Source organism: Episyrphus balteatus, chromosome 2, assembly GCF_945859705.1.
Source record: "Episyrphus balteatus chromosome 2, idEpiBalt1.1, whole genome shotgun sequence".
Taxonomy (NCBI): domain Eukaryota; kingdom Metazoa; phylum Arthropoda; class Insecta; order Diptera; family Syrphidae; genus Episyrphus; species Episyrphus balteatus.
Genome location: NC_079135.1, coordinates 48437566 through 48457694, shown reverse-complemented (window position 1 = coordinate 48457694; position 20129 = coordinate 48437566). Strand labels below are relative to the sequence as shown.

The following is a 20129-nucleotide window of genomic DNA, read 5'->3' as shown; positions in this document are numbered from 1 at the left end:
GGGCCACTTATAAAACTTCAATTTCATGAACGACGCACTGTTGTCCAAAATGACTTATCTCGTTGCAAAAATCATAACTTTTGAACGGATTGAGGTAGCGGTACAGTTTTTTTTTTAATTTGAAGGAAATTTCCAGGGCTGTTACACCAATGAATTTCAAGAAAATTGTTTTACAGGGTGTTTAGGAATCATCGGCCGAAAACCGATTTTCTTTAAAAAAAAATATTTAAATTAAAATTGGTATGCCATTTTGTAGAAATCACTAATTCACATCTAAAAAAAGTTCAGATTACACTTTTTCATGATATTACGATTATAGAGAATGCCAACAAAGTTGGTCCCGGAAGTCCGTCTGTCTGTCTGTCTGTATAAGGATCTACAGCCTAAACGGATGGACCGATTGACTTCAAATTTGGTATGTAGCATTTTTTGGAGACCCTCCAGAGGGGTTTTTGGAATTAATTTTTTTGGGCCAAAAATAACTGTACTTGTCATACACCAATTTCAGTAAAGCTGTAATTGCTCAAAAACGGCTCCAACGATTTTGTTTAAAAAATTCAAATGTAAGTTTGAAAACAAGGTCTATCTTCTAATGAAAAAAATTTTTTTGGAAAATCATTATTAACGGTACCTGCCATAGAACGGTTTTTTTTAAATCCGATATTCTCCGAAACGGCTTATTCGATTTCAACGAAACTTTTTTTGAAGAAGCACTTATATAACTCAAATATAGGCCAAAAATAAAATTTCAAAAAAAATAATTTTTGGATTTTTAAAAAAATTTTGAAATTTTTTTTTGAAAAATAAAATTTTCGAAAACGGGACATTGTATTTTTTTGAAATTTTGTTTTTAGATGTGGATTAGTGATTTCTACAAAATGGCATACCAATTTTAATTTAAACATTTTTTTTAAAGAAAATCTGTTCCTTCTGCCTTCATTTTTTTTCAAAGTACAAAATCTCGGCAGTGCGCAAGCATGCGCAGCTAAATATTTTTATTTTGGATCAACAATTGATTGGTACACATACCCTATTCGGCTTAATGCATGGAACCGAATGGATTTTTTACGGTACCTGCCATAAAACCGTTTTTTTTCAAATCCGATATTCTCCGAAACGGCTTATTCGATTTCAACGAAAATTTTTGTGAAGAAGCACTTATATAACTCAAATATAAGCCAATAATAAAATTTAAAAAAAAATAAATTTTGGATTTTTAAAAAAATTTTGAAATTTTTTTTTGAAAATTAAAATTTTCGAAAACGGGACATTGTATTTTTTTGAAATTTTGTTTTTAAATGTGGATTAGTGATTTCTACAAAATGGCATACCAATTTTAACTAAAACTTTTTTTTTAAAGAAAATCTGTTTTTGGCCGATGATTCCGAAACACCCTGTGAAATAATTTTATTGAAATTCATTGGTATAACAGCCCTAGAAATGTCCTTCAAATAAAAAAAAAATTGTACCGCTATCTCAATCCGTTCAAAAGTTATGATTTTTGCAACGAGATAAGTCATTTTGGACAACCGTGCGACGCGACGACTGGCCCCAAATCTACGAACATACCCCAATATGTCAAAAACTTATCCGAAAGCAAAATCAAAATAAAAAAATCAAACTTTGAACAAATGGAGATGGATAGACAAATAGAAAATCAGGAAAATCCATTTTTAGCAATTTATTTTGGTCTGTTTTATTTCTAACGTTTCAAAAATAAATTATTTATGCGTAAAAACTACTCAAAAAGTAATCTTGAAAAAAATTTAAGTTTTTTGTTTTTGTATTATTATCTGACAGCTAGACAGCTGCGGATGGGCAACTGCGGATACGTTTTTTTGGGAAATCGAATTTGGCTGCAGATAGCGATGCCAAAAAAACACGCCTAATATTATACTCTACATAAGTGGATAAATCGGTTTTTTTTTTTACATAGCATTGATGAGTTCTCTTATAAGATTCTCCACTTTTAGCCAAAAACCTCATATTTTTTAATTAATTAATTTCACAACTTTCTATTACTTTCTCAATAAATTTATAAAATACATTTTTAAAAATATAACTTAACATAATGTTTAATAAATCAGTCAATCGACATCATCCTTTTAACATAAGTGATGACGATCTCGAGACCGCTGCTGGCGCTGCTGTCTGGCGCCATTACCTCCGTCTCCAATGAATCGTGCGAAGGTGAAGTAGGTAAAAACGTCACACAAATTGGCGTGATGATCATCGCCAGGATCAAAAGTGCTCTCTGTGGATACTCTCTGATATCGAGAGTAGACATAGAATGTTCAGTTTTGTTGCACAATGACCTCTTGTCTGCCCCCTGGTTGATGTTGTCGTCCCGTCCACACGACGAACGCACGACCGCATAAACTACCAAGAATCGTCTACATTCGTCAACATTTAAAGTGAATCCAGGTTATGGCCCGCGTACAAGTATCATTACGGTGGCGCCACTGTACATGACAGCGGCCACATCTCTATACTTTTCAGCAGCTACTTAGTATAGAATTCTCCTTGTTCTTTTGTCCCCTAGCCGCACTGCTTCGCGCCGCTACCGATTGCTCCGCTTAAAATCCAGAGGCCAATTCTATAGTATCTGTCAGTAGTCGGTGGGTGAAGCGGCGGCGGCAGTTGAGGTGGCGGGAATCGAAATATACATTCTTATTTAATGTTGAAACCTATTTAAGTTCATGTTTTGTAATGGCTTTTTTTCTTTTGTTTACCCTCTCACTCAAGTTATGGCACTCCAAAGTTCTTGGGAACAACTATCGCTAGGCATAGAGCATGCCAGCACCAGCAGCACCACACGCTACAGATCCATCGACAAGCTTCTGGAAAATCCAACAATTCGATGATTTCTTGAGGATTTTTATATTTTGTTATTTCAAAGACTTTGCCCAGCAAAATATAGATAGTACGTAATGATTCGTTCTGACGTAATTGTCTCTTTGTTGTTGCTGCCACTGTTTATTCTTAATAGAGGAGCTTGATGATTTTTTTTGTAGGTATGTATGATGAAGCTATTTTCTTTTACCTGCGGTTCTGTTTCTGTAATACATGATGCTTCTTCAATAAAATTGTCTATGCGGCATAGTCAGTGTCAGATCATCGAAATCTAAGCGTCTATCATTTGTCGGCCGGCAGTCAGAGTTAGCAAGCAGCGGCCGCGGCCGGCTTTGGCAGTGACGGTGGCGGTGATTTTTGTTGTATGATTTTTGCAAAGATGAGAGCACCGTGTAAATCCAAGCGCCACCAGGTTGTTATTTTCTTTTTCTTTTAATAGTAGCGCACACACGATGGCACCATTCCATCATCTATACGTTCATGATGCCGGCCACGGGAAACACTTTTGTAAACAAAGACTATTTTAAGTTGATGATGATAGTGGATATTATTATTATTATTTTAGGTTGGAGAATTGCAATCGCAAATTATGAAACGCGTATAATTTTTGGCATCAAACGATGAGCTAAAAATGTTACAACAAACACCTTGATAAAGCTGGGTAATTTTTGCGGAGGGGATCTTTCCCCCCTATTTAAATTTATAAGAAATCTAATAATGGTATTATTTAAAGTGTCAATACTTTTTTTATTGAGTTTTTTCTGCTTTTGTCCAAAAGAAGACCTCACTCGAAAAGGGTATTTGAGAAACCCGCCTACAAAGATAGTGAACGTATAGGATTTAGGGAAATCTTTCGATGATCATTTTACATATGTAGACTAGAGCTGAGTTCCCGTAAGAGCTAGTTTATTTATTTGTGCAAAAAACTAAGTCTCCGATCACATATTAAGCATATGTTCCGGTTAAGATACAAATGGGGAGGAGATTTTATGTATTTTCGTAAAAAAATTGATTAGGTAATTTGCTTTACTTATCTCCATGCAGTTTTTGAGACACCAGAATGAAAAATTTCGAGATCCGATTGAATAACAATAGCCTATATCGCGGAAACAGTCTCCTTAACATCGCTTTTAGTACAGGTAAAATAGGCATTAAAAAAAAAATTGTTACACTCATGAAAAGCCAATGATTCGTGTAAAACGTCTAAGAACTTAAGTATAATTTGTCATCAAAACCAAAAATAAAATGAATCATTGGCTTTTTGGGACCAATGACATATTCTACTGTCTCTTCGAAAAAAAAAAACACCCTTTCACCTTTTTTATAAAAACTTTTTATTCTTGCTTTCTATCCCAAATTCAAGGTTTTAACCAAATTTCATTAGGGTGATCCATAATTTTCGTTTTCACTCAAAAAAAACACCCTTTTAACCATGAAATTTGTATAGACACTATAGATTCTTGTTTCTTATCTCAAAAGTAACATAATTCCTGAATTTCAATAGGGTACCACTAGTACTACTTTAGTATTGCACACTTTTCCAAATATACCCATATTTTCTCTACACCTAAAAAAACACCCTTTCACATGAAAAAAATTTATAGATTTCTTTTATTTGTTATCCCCATGAGAAAGAGAACATATTTATTGAATTTATTTATTTATTGATACCTTTCTCACACAAAACTTAACCTATCAAAAAAACAAGCTTTCATCAAAAATAATTTTAAGAACTTTATGAATCCTTTGTCCCTGCTTTATGTAAAACCTTCATCCCGAATTTCATCAGTGTAGCATGTTTTTCACATGGGTTTTGGTTATATTTTACCTGTTGAAGTCAAAAAACAAGCACCCTTGTTTTTAATCGGCAATAACTTTTCTTAGAGCTATCGTATTGACTTTATTTTTATGTCATTAGCTTCAGCATCAAAAAATACTTTGAAAACATGTGTCATAATGATATTCGACTTACAATTTTTTTCAGTATATTTTTGACCTTCACCCCCTCCCTCTTGTCCGCGAAAAAACACCCTTCCAGCCAACTTTTTTTTATAGACTTTTTTTGCCCTTGGTTCTTATCCCAAAAGCAAACTTTTTGCCAAGTTTCATGAGTGTAACAATTTATTTTTTATTTCTTGATATTATGTACTATTTTACCTGTACTATTATAAATATTTTCTGTCGTAATGTGTGAACGTCTGAAGCCCTTAGTCATCAATTTGATAGGTGGCTTGTCCGCCTGTGCTGAATGGCGATGATGAATGTACGCTGCTATGTCAGAGTCGACAGAGACCTCGCCGATACATATGATGTCAAAATAGGTTTTAGACAAGGCTATACGCTGTCGTGCGCTGTTCCGGTAGAAATACAAGTTGAGAAGCCCCTCTCGAGGAACTAAGATGTCCTTAATACAAGACTGATATCATCCCAGTGCGGTTAGAGGTGCAGATTGCAGAGGCATAGTTTTTGACGAAGGCAGATTAAAACTCTTTTGAATGTTTCAAGGGAAAAATTCTTTGGGCGATTTTTTTTTACGCTTTTTTTCTGGCTTTCCTGGATTCAAAATTTCGGCATATTATGTCCTTCTCCCCTTTGCTTTGCTAATTCCTAAGGGTTTTTAAATTTGTATGAAGATACAAATTTTTAGAAAGCAGTTTTAAAACCGAGTCAAAGCAGTCTGAAAAGTATAAGTCGGTGCGAGATTTTTTTTTTTTCCAAAAGGCTTTTCAATAGTCCGTAGAGATAACTCGACTTCTTTTTCATCGTATGGTGATGTAAGTGTACTCACATAAGATTTGATAAAATTCAGAATCTGAAAACAAAAAAAAAAAGGAAACCATCGAAGCTCTAGGTCAAATTAAAGGATTTTATCCAAAACATTTTGCAATTTTTTTTCGGCATTTAAGAAATACGACTATGTTAAAGTTTGGCAATGACAGGATAATTTGCGATTAAATTCATTATTAAGTTAAGTTTTCAATAAGACTTTTGTAATACATTATAATCCCTGGGGGAAAAACTGTACAAAAACCTCACCTTTTAATTTTTCTGTTTCGCAATTGAGGCACATAGTGCAAAAACTAGATATCTCCACTATGATTTTTCATTAAATGATCAGGTTTCCAATTTTAGGAACAGTTTTTTCGTTTTTCTCAACTTTTTATAGAATGGAGTAATCCGGTTCTTGCACTGGATGTTTCAATTATTTTTGGAACTTCGAAAACGCCTCGTGTTCCACTATTTTATTCTTAGTTCAGCCACCCAACTCTTTTTTCCTCTAATAGTCCATTGAAATTTTACAAAATTTTGACCGAACCTTGCATTTTGGGTAGGACAAGATTTTTTTATTTTGATGTGTAGAGGAGGTTAATGTGAGTATACAATCTAGTTTTCGGGGTTGAAAGCCCCCCATCTTGGAAAAAGTGATGAAAATAGTTTTTTACCGATATCTTGCGAACCGTATGTCACACAAAAAAATTGTTAACATCGCTTTTGTAGATAATTTATTTTTCTACAATTTTGATTAAGGTACTTTTTTCTGTAAAACTGAAAATAAGAAAGTTATACTTGAAAATAGATGTACATTTTCAAGAAAAAAATCTTTAAGATGCTATAACTTTTTTTCTACAACTTTTATTGGAAAAATACTCATGACAGTTTTTAAAGATCATTTAATTTGCAACAATTTGATGTGTTCATTATGCAGATTGCGTTTATATAAAGCTGCTGCAATGGTTTCACAAAAAAAGGTAACAATTTATTTTCGTACTTTTATACAGGGTGATTATCTCTCACTTCCAAGGTTGGTTACATCCCTAAATTGTGCGACACCCAAAGCGATGCTGAATAGTCATCAGTACATATATCACATCGTTCATCTGGGGGGTTCTGATCTGTTTCAAACCCCTGCAAGCAAGCAAGTCGTCCTTGATCCACAATGTTCAGCGGTACGTACCCGGCCATTGTTCTATGCTTGGCGGTTACTCTCACCCCAGCATATCGTATGTTCCCACACGAGGAACATGCTGTAGTCACAGCAAACACAGCAACAGCAGCAACACAGCAACAACAAGGAGCAATGTGCCAAAAAGCTAGAGCGCTTAGGTTGGGTCGAGACAAGAAAAAAATCGTACTAGAGGGGGGTCTATTCCCCTCCGTTTAGCGGGGAGGGGCAATTTAAAAAAAAATTGACTTAATTTGGAAAAAAAAATTATCAAAAATCAACGGTTACACCTACAATAACGTGCTATACTTTTTTGTAAAGCCAAAACTCTAGTCTAGTTAATCACCCTGTATAAAAGTACGAAAATAGATTGTTACCTTTTTTTTGTGAAACCATTGCAGCAGCTTTATATAAACGCAATCTGCAAAATGAACACATCAAATTGTTGCAAATTAAATGATCTTTAAAAACTGTCATGAGTATTTTTCCAATAAAAGTTGTAGAAAAAAGTTATAGCATCTTAAAGATTTTTTTCTTGAAAATGTACATCTATTTTCAAGTGTAACTTTCTTAATTTCTGTTTTACAGAAAAAAGTACCTTAATCAAAATTGTAGAAAAATAAATTATCTACAAAAACGATATTAACAATTTTTTTGTGTGACATACGGTTCGCAAGATATCGGTAAAAAACTGTTTTCATCACTTTTTCCAAGATGGTGGCCAAATGGGGGGGCTTTCAACCCCGAAAACTGGATTGTATACTCACATTAACCTCCTCTACACATCAAAATAAAAAAATCTTGTCCTACCCAAATCGAAGGTTCGGTCAAAATTTTTTAACATTTCAATGGACTATAAGTAAAATGTTCAGTTTTCTGCATGCGCAATTCTATTTCAGTACCTAACCCGAAGTTAATTGTGGCTAAATGAGTTTGAAAGATTTCAACATCCTGTGAAAAAAACTAATTTCCAGCGCTTTTGCTACGTTAAACTTTAATTGAACTCCTTAAAGTCCAATACATTAATATAATCCAAAACTTGACTTTGGGACTAATTCCATTTGTCATCGATTTATGACACTTTTAAAGGTAAACTTGACGCATTTTTATCCTTAATTCTAAAGTTTACCAAGTAGATATTTACGGAACAGATATTAAATTAAAATTTGTTAAAAATCGGAAAAAATAAAAAAAAAGCTTGTATATTAAAAAAAATGCATCGAAGACTAATTTTAAATCACACATTATGATTTCGAACAGCACATAAATTCCAGCTTAAAAAATGACGTGTGCTTTTTTATCAGAACAAAAAATAAGCCGATAACAAAAATAATCTTGGATAAATATTCAAATCTCACTAAAACTCAAACTAAAAAAAGGCAGAACAAGAAAACAAAAAAACTCCAAAAAAGATTAAAAGTGTAGAGGGGAAAAGTATAATAAAAATAAAAAAGAAAATAATAATAATAATAACCTTAAACAAAACTCTAACAATATTGAATACCAGTGGTGCTGGTGCCCATTTACCCGTCTTACTGGTGTCGTTCGGTGGTGACGGAGTGCGCGGGGAGGTGCAGCGGTGATGGCTACCGTGATACGCAAAGTAAGACAACCGCACGCGCCCTCTTAGCGCGCATCTTGAATCAGCTTTTTTTTTTTCTTTTTATAATTTTTGAGGTTTATCTTTTGCTTTATACTGCTTCGATTTTCTTCGTTCACCTTTAGATGTGTTTTATGGTTGCAGGGTTCGGGTATTACCAAAAAGAAAATAAGATTTTGGTCAAAACTATAAATAAAATTTCTAAAAAGGGTAAGATGAATTGCGACAAAAATCGAGTTGTAAATTGGAATACAAAAAATATTATTTCTAGAATCTCAAATGAGAATATTCGAATTTAAGCATAATCCGAACCCTATTAAAATACTTGGGTCTAAATTGACTGAGCCCCATATTTATTCCCCTGGCTTCCCCCACCTTTTTTAAGATTAGTAGTTTTTCTTTTTTGTTAAGTTTGTGTTAGTTTTTTTTCTTTTTCGTAAAGGCCTTGAAAATGTATTCTCCTACAACTCGTTTGAAATATTTTGAACCTTTTTTTTTAGTATTAAATACAAGGCCTTATGAAGGTGGTTTTTAAAGAATTGTATCCTTCAAATATTGCTTTTATGAACAGTGTGCTTCTCAAGTTTAGGTTTGAACACAAATATATTTTAGATAATTCAAGCTTAGCTTTAATTTTGTTTAATGACTACATATACAAACAGCGCTACCTACAAACAATGTACTTTCTACAGTTTTTTATTAAACAAATATTGTTGGATAATATTCTTTTGAATTATGTACATATTAAGTTAATCAAAAACACAAAATAAAAAAATATAGGTTTGCACGAACTTCAAATTGTGTCATAAATTCCTCTAAGTTTACCATTACTTAGGGGGAAGAAGTAGTAGAACATAAGCAGTTTATATTATACTCTACTTAAGCACTTTTATTTGAGAAATAAAGACAGATTTTCACTAAAAAAAAATAATGTAACCACCAATTAATTTTAACAATATCAGTTAACTTACCTTTAGAAATATTAAACAACTTCAGATGTAAAAATTCACTTCAAAAATTGTTGATGGAATTTTTACTCTTTGTTTTATATTACAACAGTTGTTTTTCAATTTTTGCTTTGGGATAAATACTGTATTATCTTCCTATAAACATGGTAAAATTGTCTTCTTCGAGCTCAATGCAAAGGGTCCTTTTGCTAACAAAGTTTTTGATGAAAGAATGGCATTTCCAAATTCAGACTTTTTGGAGTCAATCCCCGATTTAAAGTGAATTCTTCAAAATGCGTCTATTTTTACTTGCGATATAGGTACTATAGGGCAAGTTTAGGATTCGTAAAAAAAATCGAACTCGAGATAACAATTTTACATGACATTACGATGATGGAGAATGCCAAAAAAGTGGGTCCGGCAATTCTGTCTGTCTGTCCGTCTGTCTGTCTGTCTGTCTGTCTGTCTGTCTGTCTGTCTGTCTGTCTGTCTGTCTGTCTGTCTGTCTGTCTGTATGTAACTCGAGCTAGAGCCTAAACCAATGGAGTGATTTTGTTCAAACTTGGTAGTTAACAGTTTTCGGCGATTCCCTAGAGGACAAATTGAAATTTTTTTTTTCGGACCAAAACTAACGGTACCTGTCATATAACGGAAATAGAAAAATTAATTTTTTTCAAAATCTAACGATTTTGATTAAAAATTTTGTGTATAGTATTGCACATAAGGGTTAACTTTTAAAATAAAAAAAATATTTTTTGTACCGTTATTAACGGTACCTGTCATAGAACGGTTTTTTTGATTTATGAATATCTCGTACAAAACTTACCTGATTTCAACGAAAATTTTTATACAAAAACGTTTAGGTAAGACTAATATTAAAAATATTAGAAAATTTTCAAAAAACACATTTTTGGATTTTTAAAAAATATTTCAAAATTTTTTTTTGAAAAATCAATTTTTTGAAAACGGGTGTCTGAAAAATTTTGAAATTTCGTTTTAATGTGTAAATTAGTTATTTCTTCAAAATGGCATACTAACTTTTTTTTGAAAAGTGTTAGAAAATTTTTATATATAAAAAATTATTTTTTTCAAAAACCGCTCTAACGATTTTCGAAATTTTTTTTCTAAAAATTCCTTTTCATACAAGGAATAAAATGTCATACTTAGTTTTTTGTAAAAGATCATTTAAAACTGTGTTTAGTTTATTACAAAAACTGATTTTTTTTAATTTCTTGAAAATATCAAATTTTAAAGTTTTCCCTAATTTCTTGAACAAAAAGCTTTAAAATTAGAGTAGCTTTGAGCATAAGTGCGACCCCAGTCGTGCATTTTATTTTTAGTGCATTTTTTTCATTTTTTGTCCATTTATGGTAAATTTTGAATAGTATAATATTGTATAATTATATTTTTGTGTTTTCATGTTTGGTAATTTGTAGTTTCCTGTGATAAATTTAGTTCTCCACAGATTTTTTAACAGACACACCGAAAGTATGACTTGCAACAGAAGATGCACTAATTTCAATGTTAAGTTCCGCCGTTTTGCCCAATTTTTTACAAATCGGGGCCTTAACAAGTCTGTCAGTTGTATACGCGCCTGAAACACGTAAAATACATTACCTTACCTTACCAACGTTGAAAAAGAACGTTTGTCAAAATATTTTTTTCCCTAAAAAATTAGTACTTTTTATACAAAAAATGCAGCCTCGAAGCATAATACAAACTATATGAATGACATTGACCATCATGAGATTCACCATAATATACTTAATAAATAACCGTCAACTTTCTTATTTTATGTTTAACCGTTACAGATTATTCTCATCAGTTAGAAAAATGTTCATTTTGTCAAAATACTTTTTCCGACCATTGTATTTTCACTTTTTTTTTTTTTTACATTTTTTTCATTTATTTAGACATATTTAACAAATTTTTTGCTATAATCGCTCAAATACAAATAAAAACTGACTGGCTTTTGTATTGATTTGACATTTTAATTTGAAGTTGTCAGTGATTTCTCTCATGAAATTGAATCATTGCTAGGTTGAATATAAATATTTTTTAGCAACTTAGAATAAACTAACGTCGTTTTCTTTCACTCCCTTTTAGTACTTATTTTTGCACTTTTGAAGGTTTTGGTTTCTTTGACGCCACAAAAGTGTAAAAAAAAAATTACTCCGGAGTAATTTTAGTACTACGGAGTACCCCGGATTTACTCCACATTTTTAGTCAGATTTACACCGATTTGCACACACACTTATGAATTTGAAGTTTGACATTTTAAAATTTTGTTTGAAAAGTGAAAAATGCGAAAAGTTTTTCTTTCAAACTCTTTTGTTATTAACAAAAACAACCATTATGAATATATTTTTTATTGTATTATATTTCGCCAGATATGTATATTTCTTCCATTTTTTTCGTTAATTCTTCGCTTTTTCCAAAATGACATTGAAAACCGAATAAAAAAAATTTCAGCCAGTGCTCTTCATCAATTAAAAAAAATCCTGTGCCAGATAAAAAAGAAAATCCCATTTTTTTTCTGCGATGATGGGATATTTTTATTTTACAATTATCAAACTAAGGGTGTTTGTCAATTTGCGTGTATAGTAACGTTTTTAATTTATTAAATTTTCGTTGCACATGGACCCCACTGGAGTTTTTTTTTTTTTTTGTATATTTTGGTGTTTTTTTTTTTTTGGAATTAAAATACATAGTCTGCTTCTACACGAAGACGTAGATGCACAAGATGCACATAAGAGCAAAAAAGAAATCGATCTTTCTCTCTCCCTTGTTCTTATGTGCATCTTGTGCGACTACGTCTTCCTGTAGAAGTCGTCATACGAAAACAAGAACAAAATAAAACCAAAGAAAATAGCTGTCAAATTTGCGTCTTCAAAAAAATACTACGTGTAGAAGCGCGCGACGCACCGAAACGAAAATCAAAAGCAAATTCGAACATAATTTCTGCGCCTTGCATCTTCGTGTAGAAGCAGACTTATCAACGAACGCTTATTATGCTTCATATGTTATCAATATTAATTTTTTTTTTCAATTTATAAAATTTGTCCCTAGGCCTGTTATCACTATTTTTTTCAAGGAAATTATCCATTTTTGCCTTGTCACACACACAATTACAAATAAAAAAAATTACTCTCATTATGTTCTTTCACTCCAGAAAAAGGAGTAAAAATTTAGAGTACTCTTTAATAGAGTGAAAGAAAACGACATAAGTACAAACATAAGAGCTATTCAAGCTAAGATTCAAATTAATGATCCGTATGGCCAGATAAAATCAAAATTATTAAAGCTTACTGTTTAAACAACAAAATAAAAATGATTTATTTTACCAAACTGAGCGGGTAGTATGATTTTGATCAAAAACCTTTTTTCCTATTATACTAACTGGTCCAGTAACTTTGTGTATTCTATACATGTAGAGGAATACTGTGCGTCAAATATGGTAGTTTTGACTTCCTAAGTTAACAATTCGAAACATAACCGTATTTATAGTAGGAGAGCTAGTGGCACATTTGACTATAAGGTAGCTCTTGTAAGGCTAAAATTTCTTACAGTGGTAGTTTTTAGCATGCTAAGTAAAAAAAATCTTGGTCTGGCAGGCCTCAGCGGTGCACATCATATATTCTTTCAGCTTTTTATTCCCAAAATTTGACTTTGAAATCGATTATTTCAAAAAATATTGATTAAAATAACTTGATTTAAAAATTAAAATAAAGTGTATTATTCTGCCTTTTGAAAAATGTATCACTCATAACTGTAGGTGCGCCGTCGTTTTTAACCCTTAACTGATGTGGTGAAATTTACTGACGTATCTAAAGTCGTAGGTCCAGTGGACCCAGGTGTTTTTAAATGATAAAACAAAATACAAAATTAAATATTTTTACAAATTTCTTTATAAAAATTTCAAATATAACATTTTCCAAACCAGTTAAGAAAATAAAAAAAATGGGAAAACTTGTTTTCAAAACAAAATTTCCACTTTAAAATTCAGTCGCAACGGTTTTTTTTTTTAATTTTTAAAAAAGGCGTGGGTCCCCTGGACCCACCACATCAGTTAAGGGTTAAATAATTTTTTTTTTATTTTGAGTTTTTTTTTTAGAAAATTGCCCCTCCCTCCTAAAAGAGGGGAGATAGCCCCCCCATCCTATAGTAAAAAATGCTTGTATTTTACTCTTCTACAAGAATCCGTTACTAATTTTCCCCGCCTTAGAAAACCATTTTTGGTTCAGATTTTTATTTTTGTATTTATATTTTTTGGGGATAGTACGATAACTAAGGCGAGATTATTAAGAACAAAACCAATTTGCCAAAATTCGACTTTTTACATTAAAGCTGTAGTTAAAAAGGTAATAGAACTTTTTTTAAGATAAAAAAAAAACCAATAATTTACTGGCCTTTCCTACCAATAATTTGATTTTTCAGTCAGTCAGCAGTCAGCTGTTGAGTTGCTTGTTCTGGAGTTGCTAAACAAGTCATTCGAATTTTAAATTTCTTGTATAGAAACAATAGGAGGATCGAAAACTGTCTGAGTTGTTTTCTTTGTAGTGCCAAAACTGACTAGACCTCTCAATATGAGTTAGCTGTGTGCGACTAATATTTTTTGGTAGCTCTTCCTCTCTGCCTTTGTATGAGGATACAGTATGTCTCCATATTCGTTTACTGAAACCGTTAACTGTTGCGCTCTGGTATAATATGTATAGGTACCGTTGACTTCTCTCCTTAAAAATAACGTGGTCGCAATAAGTTCAGTTTAAACTCTCCGAGTAATTTTATGACTTGCTGTAATAAGGAAAGACTTACACATTGGAACCAAAACACATAAATGTATGACCTCTTGTCATAGAAATTTTTCAGTTATGAACGGAAGTGTTAAATTTTAAACACAAAATGTTCCTGAATCCAAAATACAATTACGTAAAATGTTGTCAATACTTTTTGTATTACACACAATCTTTCACGACAAAATTACAGTGATTTTCATTATGTAATCCCACGATTGTCGTCCATATTGATTTTATTGCATATTAATATTCGAATATGGACACAATAAGTATATTGAGACCCTCTTGCAGGTCCCTCAATATATACATCAGGCCATCAAAAAAACCATCTCTTTCTTCCTCAATAATTTGCTTCTGTCTTCACTTCTTCATGACACCAAATCGTGATTTGAGTGATTCATTAGCCATTTCCAAAACCAATGCAACACACACCATTTGGTTTGACAAAGCAACACGTTGCGGTAGCGATCCCACCATATCAACCCAACGACGACCAACGACGCCACTATGAATATTTTATATGGAGACGCACTGAATTATATGGAAATCCAAGCCCATCACCTCAGCTACTAATTAGGAATTTTATTGTTAAAAACTCATATCTTTATATTCACTCCTTTCCGGTGTGTGCGATGATGGGACATTCGAACTCCAAACCCGAGAACCCAAAAGCAAATCAAAACCAACAAAAAACTCTTCCAAAGAAGTTTTTCCGAAGTGAGAATTAACTGCCGATTTATTGTTCTAGGCAGCACACACAACACAGCGGGGCGGATGTGTCCATTCTAAGATTCTTAACTCAAGGTACTTTGAATGCAAAGTACAAACTAAAACCTCATCCTTCCCACTAACCCTTTACTCTGAGAGATTATTCAAGCCCAGCAAACACAGTCAAACTATAAGTAGTGGTTGTTGGGCTGCTGCTGCTGGCTGATGGAAGTAGTTTCAATTTCGATTTCCTTTCCCCGAGCATGTTTGAGAGAGGTACGACTCAGCAAGATTATGTGATGTGAGTTTGGAATTGATGTTTCAACGTCCGTTCCGTTCGTCCGTTTTGGTGCTTGAAAACGAAGACTAAAATGACGACGACGACTGCGATGACGTTGATGTCGACGTCGACTCTGTCCACCCACAACTCAGCGGGTTGTAGGTACACACACTCTATGCTCTACACTACACACTCTTCATTCAAGTTCCTGTGCATGACATTGCATAAGATGCTTACTTCTCTATGTCGTCGTCGTCTTCGTCGGGTACAACGAGGAAACTTGAAACCGATTAAAGACGGAAAAAAGGAGAAAAACTCAAGTTTGAACCCAAACCTGAACCTTAGGTATAAGCTTACGCGCTGCGGCAGTTGTTGCAGTTGTAGCTGGTGATTTGGTAAGTCACAGAGCTGAAGCTGGAAACAACCAAGACGAATTAAGTATATAACTGGGTCGCACGTATTGGTACGGATGGTAATTTAGTTCGCTTGAACCGTTCTTTCTTTAACATGTTCCGGAACTTTTAAAACTGCTTTCAAAATCAATTTCCAAAAACCCTGGCTTAAAAAAAAACGTGTGGTTCTAGACAGGGGCAGCTTTGGGCTTCAAAAGACTGAAATTTAAATGATTTAAGTTGAATTTCCAATCAAATAGTCTTGTGCCTTGACTTTTCCTCAGGCCTTTACATTTTCACGAGATTGGACTTTTTATGAATCCATAAATTGTCTTTAAGGAACTTTTATATTGCAAGTAAAAAAGAATAACTTCTTGTGTAAGGTTTGAGTAGAGTTGGCAGGTTCAAGAACCTTCCCCGGTTTGCGCTGCTTCCCTCGCCATCGAATTGAACATATAACTTGTATACAGCCGTTTCTTAGAGAGCGCGATCATTCTGAGCTGCGCGTTTCTAATAATTAAAGTGCTGTGCATATTCTGCCACTTTTTTTTTTGTATACCTCTCTCTATGTATACACTTTACACACAAACACACCTGTATACATTACCTTATGTGTTACCTATTGAAATTATTTCAGTTGCTTATCCACGCTTCGTCCTTTAAGGTCATTAAACGTTGACGCCTCCATTCATTTGATTGTTTGCTTTGGGTAGCACAGCACAAGCAGAAGCATCAAGCTGTAGCACATATTCATCGTGTGTCGTCGTCGGTTGTCGTTCGTATAGCTTGTTTGGAGACATTCTTCGCTCCTCTTCATTGCACTTAAAAAATAATAATAAACAAAAAAAAAAAAAAAGAAGACAAAACAAAAAAATAAAAAAAAAAAAAAAAACAACCGAGTACTATCACAAACCACCTCCTTTGCCCCCCATTCCACTTCTGGCACCTCTTTGTAAGTTTTTCTTTACAAGTGTTGACGGACGGTTGGATTTGGTAGAAGGGAATTGGAGGAATGGGAAACGGGACAGTTTAACATGCAACCAAGTTTCCAGAACGTCTACTCTTCGTCTTCAACGTTTTTAGAGTTAGAAAAGATTGTTTGCGTTTATCGTGGTTGGCTTGCCTGTTGTGGCTGCTGCTGCTGCTGCTGTTGGTGGTGCTGCAACAATATTCTTTTTTCTTCAATGTTGCAGTTAATAGAGTTGCCATCTCCCAGTTTAATTCGCCTGTAAAAAGGTGAAATAAAAAAAAAATATGGTGCTGATAAGTTGCTAAGAACGTTCAAGCTTTTTGTATAAAAGTTTGCTAACTATGTATAATATTTAAGGGCCCTATTATAACTCGCGAGTCAAATGTTCGACACAAACTGGCAAAAATATAGGTTGTAATGATGCGTTACACTTTCCACTACTTCCATGATTCATATATTACCAACCGACATATACAATTATTTATTTTTGATCCTAATTTTTTTGGGCACAAATGGGGCCTAACATTAACAAATGACAAAGTTATAAAATACAAATAAATATAATACATGGATTAACTTAATTTAAAAAGTCTGCTGTCTAGGTTGTCCTCGAGGTGTTCAGACCCGGATGTCCAGTTGAGTGAGTTAAGTTGGTTTGATTGGCGTTTAGCCATTAATTTTAGCTTTTGAATTATATAGACCAGTGCCAATAATTTTTGAAAATAAAAAAATTATTAGCAGCATATGGGTGGTGGGAAAATTTAGGATAAATGGTATAAGAAAGGGGAAAAATAAATTGCCCACAAAAAAATTGGGGGAAAGGGGGTGGGTGGGCGAAAAAGTGGGGTGGGTGTCAAAAATCATGGTTTTTTACGATTTCTGTCAAAACTAGACGTCCTATCGAAAAAAGTCAAATGCAAAAGTAGTATAAATGTCTACAACTTTTAGTCAAACAATTTTTTTCTATAACCTCAAAAATATTGGAAAAAATGCAAAAATACGATTTTTTGATTTTTTATTTTTATCTTTTACAAAAATGGTTGGATTTTAACAAAACTTGGTTAAAAACTACTTTGTAACCTAACCTAACCTAACCTAACCTAACCTAACCTTACCTAACCTAACCTAACCTAACCTAACCTAACCTAACCTAACCTAACCTAACCTAACCTAACCTAACCTAACCTAACCTAACCTAACCTAACCTAACCTAACCTAACCTAACCTAACCTAACCTAACCTAACCTAACCTAACCTAACCTAACCTAACCTAACCTAACCTAACCTAACCTAACCTAACCTAACCTAACCTAACCTAACCTAACCTAACCTAACCTAACCTAACCTAACCTAACCTAACCTAACCTAACCTAACCTAACCTAATTTAACCTAAATTAACCTAGCTTTATCTAACCTTACTTATTAATTTGTTCCAAAGTTCAATGCGGGATTGTAATCCACGTTTGGTAACCCCTCTATTCGATGACTTCTTAGTTCGTTTGTTTTTAACGTATGGAGTTTTCTGCTTCTGTAAACTCTGTTTGCTGCACTTTTCTGTGCTGCTGGGACTCGCACATCTATGCTCACTTCATTCTCTTGTTCAGTTCATTTTAGAATTTTGTATATTTTGTATACAAATATTATTTTGTACGCAGTTATGAGTAAAAATAAAAAAAAATAAATAATGAAGCATTTGTGATGAGATGAAGGAAAGGGTATCAAATTGCTAGATATTTAAATAAAAAACATATTTAACATCAGAATTCTTCGAATTTTAAATCTGCGACAGCCAATATGCGACTCCTGCGGCTAAAATCTTTTACTTCAATCTGTGAATTAAAAAATTCGACAAAAATCTGTGAATCCTTAACTTACGAATCCAAAACTATTATTATAAAATTTGTTTAGCAATACTTTTGCTAGATTCAACATTTTATTCCTTTGTCTGTCTTTTAAACAATTTCTTCTTTTGAATACTCGGTATAATTTCCCATCATCAAACAAACAACCACTTCCTTTCCCAGGATATGATTAACCCTTTAAACATTTAAACGGTTCCTGTTGACTTTCAATTTCTTCAAAACCAACAACAGCAACAACAAAGAAATATATATATGTATTAAAGCAATTCATCACTTTGCTTGTATAACAACATTTGTGTGAAAGGATATACAGAAACAATGGATAACAACAAAGAATAAGAATTGCCGGAATCAAACTGGATTATTTTTACCTTTTTTTGATATATGAATGAGACTGAAACAAGTTGCAAGGGTTAATATTCGTATAATAATGTACAAACATTAACATAGCAGTAGCGGTTATGGCAAAACAAATAATTTCCGCTTCCTGGCGATCACCACAATTCGTTGGCAAAAAAGGGGAACTATGCCAACAGTGTTAAATCAGAAAGTCCTTATTTGCTACTATAGTTTGGGTTTTTTTTTTTTTACTTTTTCACAGGTAATATATTATTTTTACTTGCGTGTAAGATATAGCGTTAGGGAAGTTACTGTCATGCACTTCCTTGTCTTGCGGTTACCCTGTGGTATTTTGTTGAAATTGATGGGAATTTTGTTTTTATTAGCTCCTGTCAATAAAAGTTATTGTAACTTCTTTATTTTAAAAAAATATAATGCTTCCAATGTATGGTGTAAGGAGAATTTTCGGAAAAAGGTAGTGGTATTAACTATTAAAATTCACAAGGTTCATGAAATTTGTGAAAAATTTGATTCTGAAAGACAATCCTAAAAAAAAAAATTAAATAAAATAATTCCCTTACTCTCGTAAAACAAAAAGTTGGTCCACAAAAATAATAACATTAGAACTACTTTAAATACAGTTTTTGAAAAATTATTTTGTTCTCTTGAAAAAATTAATTGGGCTTCATAAACAATACAAGGGTATCATGGATTTATAGATTTGCTTTAAATTTTTGGTTCCCTTTTGTCTATAAGTGACTATTGAGAAAAAAATTCTTAAAATTTTCACAATAATTTCGCATTATTCTGAGCCATTTTCCGAGGCCAAAATATGCTGGAAAATGGGGTGGGGAGGAAAAAGAGGGGACGATGCCAAAAAACGGGGTTTCTTACGATGTCTGCAAAAATTATCAGATCATCAAAAGTTGATGAATAATTTTTGTGTTTTGAAAATTTCAATACAGCTCAATACATATTTGAGCTGCTCTACAATGATGGGACGCAATACTTTAAAAACTTATTGTATATTTACAGGATCATTTTATAAATTAGAAAATTCAACCCTATTGACCTGCAAAAAAAAAATAATTTTTGCTTTCCACTTATTTTTTTGTAAAAGTAATATATATTTTACTAAAAAGGTCGCGAAAAAAAATACAGTTTATAGACTATATTTCTAATATAAATATAAATGTATGTACATATATATTCTTACACCGATTCTTAAATTTTTTTTCAGGACTATTTGATCAAAGTCAAAAGAAGAAGAGGAAAAGGCAAAACATAAAGGTAATTTTGATTCTTATAACGGGAGGGTACGATGTATTGGTCACCGATTTGTTTAACTTTTGACACAAGTTTAGGTTATGGCAAATAGTTTAACAGCTTATGGCGTTTTCGATTGGAAGTCTAGAAGCGTCCGGAATCATTCTGAAAA

At 32.9% G+C, this 20129-nt stretch overlaps 1 long non-coding RNA gene across 1 annotated transcript in view; it reads left to right on the top strand.

Annotated features, from left to right (window-relative positions):
- Positions 1–20129, top strand: part of LOC129912380 (uncharacterized) — a 100950-nt gene that overhangs the window by 27831 nt on the left and 52990 nt on the right. Inside the window, exon 2 of the long non-coding RNA XR_008771823.1 lies at positions 19932–19981. This is a non-coding gene — a long non-coding RNA (uncharacterized LOC129912380). The remainder of the gene's footprint in view (positions 1–19931; positions 19982–20129) is intronic.